Raw genomic sequence first — 6,692 nt, forward strand, 5'->3', positions numbered from 1 at the left:
CAGTGGGATAAACATTATGACCAGTGAATAACGCTGATGATCTCTGTTAGTGGGTGGGATATATTAGGCAGCAAGTGAACATTTAGTCCTCAGAGTTGATGTGTTAGAAGCAGGAAAAATGGGCAAGCGTAAGGATTTGAGCGAGTTTGACAAGGGCCAGATTATGACGGCTAGACGACTGGGTCAGAGCATCTCCAAAACTGCAGCTCTTGTGGGGTGTTCCCGGTCTGCAGTGGTCAGTCTCTATCAAAAGTGCTCGAGGAAGGAACAGTGGAGAACCGGCTACAGGGTCATGAAGGACCAGTGGAGAACCGGCCACAGGGTCATGAAGGAACAGTGGAGAACCGGCCACAGGGTCATGAAGGACCAGTGGAGAACCGGCCACAGGGTCATGAAGGACCAGTGGAGAACCAGCCACAGGGCCATGAAGGACCAGTGGAGAACCGGCCACAGGGTCATGAAGGACCAGTGGAGAACCGGCCACAGGGTCATGAAGGACCAGTGGAGAACCGGCCACAGGGCCATGAAGGACCAGTGGAGAACCGGCCACAGGGTCATGAAGGACCAGTGGAGAACCAGCCACAGGGTCATGAAGGAACAGTGGAGAACCGGCCACAGGGTCATGAAGGACCAGTGGAGAACCGGCCACAGGGTCATGAAGGACCAGTGGAGAACTGGCCACAGGGTCATGAAGGACCAGTGGAGAACCGGCCACAGGGTCATGGGCGGCCAAGGCTCATTGATGCACGTGGGGAGCGAAGGCTGGCCCGTGTGATGGTCTGAAGGTTAAGGTGGCCTGGTCTGATGATCACATGTTCTTCTACATCACGTGGATGGCCAGGTGCGTGTGCGCGGCTTACCTGGGGAACACATGGCACCAGGATGCACTATGGGAAGAAGGCAAGAAACCAGCACAATATTAGGAAGGTCATAATGTTATGCCTGATTGGTGTATACTGTGAGAAAACAGAGAACAAATCAGGCAACAGCTGAAGACAATTACAAATCAAATTAGTAACCATGGTGACGATTTAACAAACTAACTAACAGTATAAACAAAAAAACTGAGTGAAAAACACAAATTCAGAGTTTGGATCCGGTTTGTGGTTCAAGTCTGACTCTGAATTTGTGTTTTTCTCCAAGTTTAGATCTGGTTTGTTCAAGTCTGACTCTGAATTTGTGTTTTTCTCCAAGTTTAGATCTGGTTTGTTCAAGTCTGACTCTGAATTTGTGTTTTTCTCTAAGTTTGGATCCGGTTTGTTAAAGTCTGACTCTGAATTTGTGTTTTTCTCCAAGTTTAGATCTGGTTTGTTCAAGTCTGACTCTGAATTTGTGTTTTTCTCCAAGTTTAGATCTGGTTTGTTCAAGTCTGACTCTGAATTTGTGTTTTTCTCTAAGTTTGGATCCGGTTTGTTCCAGTCTGACTCTGAATTCGTGTTTTTCTCTAAGTTTGGATCCGGTTTGTTCAAGTCTGACTCTGAATTTGTGTTTTTCTCTAAGTTTGGATCCGGTTTGTTCAAGTCTGACTCTGAATTTGTGTTTTTCTACATTTACATTTAGTCATTTAGCAGACGCTTTTATCCAAAGCGACTTACAAATGAGTGCAATAGAAGCAACTAGGACAGTCAAGGGCAACAATATGCAAGTGCTGTAACTCTAATAATAATAATCTAATGTTTCAAATAATCTAGAACAGAACACAGGATTTTTGTTGTTGTTTCTGAATGACAGATCCTAGTGATGACATGTAGATGGAGAAGAGAAGTGGTCCAAGCACTGAGCCCTGAGGAACTCCAGTAGCTACATGATGTGACTTAGACACTTCACCTCTCCATGACACCCTGAAGGACCTACTTGAGAGGTAAGACTTGAACCACTGGACAGCAGTTCCTGAGATGCCCATCTTCATGAGAGTTGACAGGAGGATCTGGTGACAAATTCAGCAAGATGAGTACTGTGGACTTGGAAGCTGCTCTTGCCTGTCTCAGTGCTTCAGTAACCGAGAGCAGGGCAGTCTTAGTTGATTGGCCGCTTTTGAAGCCGGATTGGTTGTTGTCCAGGAGGTTGTTCTGTTCAAGAAACATAGAGAGCTGGTTAAACACAACTCGCTCAAGTGTCTTTGCAATGAAAGGCAGAAGGGATACCGGTCTGTAGATTTCTAAAAGTGCTGGGTTCAGAGAAGGTTTCTTAAGCAGTGGGGTTACCCAAGTCAGCTTAAATGCTGTGGGGAAGGTCCTGGTGTGAAGAGAGGTGTTGAGTTGACAATGTGAGTGAGTGCAGGAGTGACAGAAGAAGAAATGGCCTGAAGGAGGTGGGTGGGGATAGGATCAAGCGGACAGATAGTGGGGTGGTTGGAAAGGATGAGTTTTGAGACTTCAGCTTCAGAGAGCAGAGAGAATGAGGGTAGCGTGTGTGTGATGGCTGTTGAGATGTGTGTGTCGGTTTGTGATTGACACCCTTGTCATGATTTTTTAAATGTTATTTCATGTGATGAGATGAAAGAAACAGAAACTCACGGCGGTCTGGAAGAGAAGACACGTGAAGCTCAGACGCACTTCCATCACAGAGTCAGACGGACAAATCATTAACCGCTGCAGGGCTGTACAGTGTAGCACGAGCTACACAAAAATCAGTGCGATGAAGCGGTAGCACGTGTGAGATACAGTTAGCATGTGAGACAGAGCTTGTTGTGTGAAGTGAGATTTGTTTTGTGCTTGTGTGAGGTTAATCTAGGGCAGAGCACAGTTCACATGAAATATTGCTAATGTGAAAGCGGTCATGAGGAGCTCGGTGCGCACTGGGGAACCAAACCCGAGACTACCTGGAGTTTGGATGCACTCAAACTGTGCTGCGAATCACGTGAATGTGAAAGCAACACGGACTTGGGTGCGCACTTGTTCCAAAAAGTAACCTTCGCATTCGTTTTAGCCGATGACTATGTATAGTTCACATGTAGCGGATGCTAGTGAGGATTATTTACCTTGGATGCGAGCAGCTGTGTGCAATTATCATTCTCGTTTGTGTTCATAAAATTAAAGGTGTCATGAACTGGCTTTTTAAATTTTTTATACTGTTGTCTGAGGTCAACTTTGCGTGGTTTGCGTGGTTTTTACATTCAGAAACATCATAATGAATAAATAATAGGCTATTTTCTGCCTTGGTTTTGAGGCTCTCTTTTGATGGGCGTGCCGCACTGAAGACTTGGAAGTAAACGCCCACGATTGGATAAGATTTGCATATTTAATGAGCTTCAGCTCCCCTCAGTACATGTGGGGATTGTTTTGAAAGCGTCTGGAGAAAAGCTCACAGGACTCGCAAAATGCCTTTATCAAACAAACACAATGATTCATCTCTCATCCACCCGCGATTGATTGAGATGTTATTTCTGTATCATTTCGCCCGATCATCAGTGAATATAACCGCGAACCGTACACACACACACACATGCGCAAGAAAGGTGATAGCCCGTCTGAAAAACACTAGGCCCCGGGACTTTGGGCTTTGAGAACTGACGTTACAAGTCCGAGTCTGATCCCGAATGAACCAATAACAGCTTCTCCAGCCTGTGACCGCGTGCTAAGGTATGTAATCAAAAGATATCAAACGATCTGTAACAATGCAACACTAATGCATATAAACACATGTTTACTCACATAAGTGTGTTGCACCGTTCCTGTGGGATCCAGAAGGCACAGCATTGTGTTTTAACCTCAATATGTCCGGTTCTCAATATGTCTCAATATATAATTTTTTGGAAGCTGACTTTATTGACAGTATTTGCGGGCACTGTATACAAAGGCGTCAGCTGTTTTCGTATGGTGTGCTGATCGAAAATACCTGTATTAACGGGAGAAACTGGGAGAAAACAAAACTAGAGGTTTTTCGCATTTTGTGGAAGGAAAGTGTTATTGCATACTGCTTACTTTTAGACTCTCGTAGAAAGAAAACAAACACATCCCCAGGTATTTATTTGATACAGTGGCTAAATTAACCTAAAATAAAGCTTCAGAAGTTTCGAAATAGCACAGCAGTAATAAAATGTACACTGTAAAAAATTTCAAGTGCTTTCAACGAATTATTATTTAGTAACTAGTTCCACAGATTTTTTACGTTCACTCAATTTCATGCTACAAATTGTTACCTGAATTAATAATTTTTAATTGGCTCAAACTTGACTTCAACATTAAAATGTATGTTTACTCAATTAGTTTTAAAGTTACTTGAATTAATATTTTTTAGTTGGCTTAAACTTGACTTCAACATTAAAATGTAAGTTTATTCAAATTGTTTCATAATTAATTCAACTAAAACGTTTTAATTAGGAGTTTCGTCATTTTTAAATTGTTTTAATCATTACTAGAAATTGCTGTGGAACTAGTTACAAAATGTTATAGCGAGGGCAACAAAAACAATTGAAAACACATTGTATCATCTGCATTTATAACATTTATCATACAAACTATTCATTTTCATTACAACAACAAAATTCATCTCTAAACATTTACCAATATTTCATAAACTGAAAACAATAAATAAAATAGTAAAATGGTAGAAAGTTAGTTTGATATTGCAATACATTAAAAATATGAAATAAAAAAAACATGTAGACTATTTTATCAAAAGTAATCAAAAACAACATTAAACAAACAACTGAATATTATTTGGCATTATAACAATCCATAAACTTCCTATGCCTTCTAAACATGTTATAATTATAAATATTCGAATTCTTTTTTTTACATCTGGAGCAATCTGGTTCTCAGTGACTGCACCCGAGCAGAACACTTCACAATCAAGGCCCAGAAAGACTTTCTGCACAGCTTCAAACAGGTACTTCCACTGTTTGGGAGGGTCAATGTACAGGGCATACATCAATCCAAAAAGAACACCAAAGGCAGTCGGAATATCCGCCAGATTGTTCAGGATCACTTTTTCCTCCACCACTACAGCCACATCCAACGCTGAATCTAGGCCTCCAGCTTCAATCACTGTCTCAAGGAGACCAATTTGCATCCCTCTGGTCAGTGTTTCAATATCATGGCCTCTCTTGTTTGAAGCATGTTAGATAAAAGAAATAGAAATACACAGGTTAACACAAATGTAACTAGTTGTGGTCAAGTGTTCACAAGCACCTTGAAGAATCAGCAAAATGGTCATTTTACCCATATAAAATATAATATAAAATGCAGGTTTTTGTTTATTAAGCACTCTCGTGAATAAGGTAGGCTACTTTACATAAATTATGCACCGCAGGAACCAGGGTCTAAATGAAGTTCCGGGTAAATATTTCCCCCTCCGAACGGCCCTGCTCCCGGGGTAGCACTTTTTCAAAGTTAGGGAACTTTCGGTGGTAAGACTTGAGCCGCGTTTCCACCGAAATTACCCGGAACAATTTGTACCAGGAACATTTTTTACAGGAACTTTCCCCCCCCCAGACCTGCTACTGTCTGTCTGCGTTTCCACTGCGGTCTAAAGTACCGGGAAGATTAGGCAAATTAGTCCGGTGATGTAGGACTGCGCGCGGCTGCTGGTGGAAACGCGGCTTAAATAACGTTCGCTCTCATTGACATGGGACATATCGTTAACGTTACCTCATAAAACGCTGATAAATACTAAAACATCGAATATGTTCAACTTTGTACGTTTTACATAAAATAATTAACGTTAACGTTAGTTTTATATGAGCATTTATTCGGTGACGAGTGAACTTGACATAGACATCACTAAAATATCCCCATTTCCCTTGGATATATAACTTACAAAACACTTCTAACGTTAAATATCCACACAAATAACATTAAATATAGTTTACGCTTTTATCAACACATTATGTCTGCAATTGAATCATTACCACTTACCTGACGCGTGAACTGCACCCTCAAAATTGCTGCTGATATGCTGTCTCCTGGTGAAAGAAACCCGCGAACTGCGCGAAGTCCTTTGATCTGTAACAATCCTTCCGCGAAGTCAAACGAGCAATACAGATCCTTCCAAGAAGTCAAATGAGCTCTTGTACGTATTTATTTATTAAAATTAGGCAGATTAAATTAAAAAATTAACTACATATGTTAATTAACTATATTTATATTAAATATATATATATAGAAGTGTAAAGTGTTATCCATCTTCTCATCATAATGCAGATAAGCCTACCATCATAAACAAAACATCAAAAATACATCTAATTTCACAAATGTTGTTTTGATATATAATCAAATATTTCTAACAGCCCATTTCAACAGCACAAACAAAAATATATTTTCCATAGTAAAATATTGTGTGTAAAATATTGTGTTGGCCTTAATAGCCTACTTTTATAAAATATTGACTGGATTTGCGTTTTTTTGTCCAGTCAACATTTGCAATTCTAAATGTTAACTGGATTTGAAAATATCAATTAATTGAATGTTTTTCAAATATATTTCTGCAGACTTAATATAATATGTCTTCTTAACTAAGCACAAGAAAGAAAATTAGTTCAACATATATTTTTTTGCTCTTCCAACATTTTATTAATTGGCGTTTTTAGAGTGTATGTATTTCCTTGCTGGCAAGACTGATAGAGAGAAAATTATAACCATGCAACATCTACCACAGTATCTCATCAGACGTCATGCTAATGACCCTCAGCAACAATTCCATTCATTCTTTGCTACAGGAGAGGAAGAACTGCCTAAACGTATTAAATCATC

The sequence above is a fragment of the Gobio gobio genome (genome assembly GCF_949357685.1).
Source record: "Gobio gobio genome assembly, chromosome: 21".
NCBI lineage: Eukaryota > Metazoa > Chordata > Actinopteri > Cypriniformes > Gobionidae > Gobio > Gobio gobio.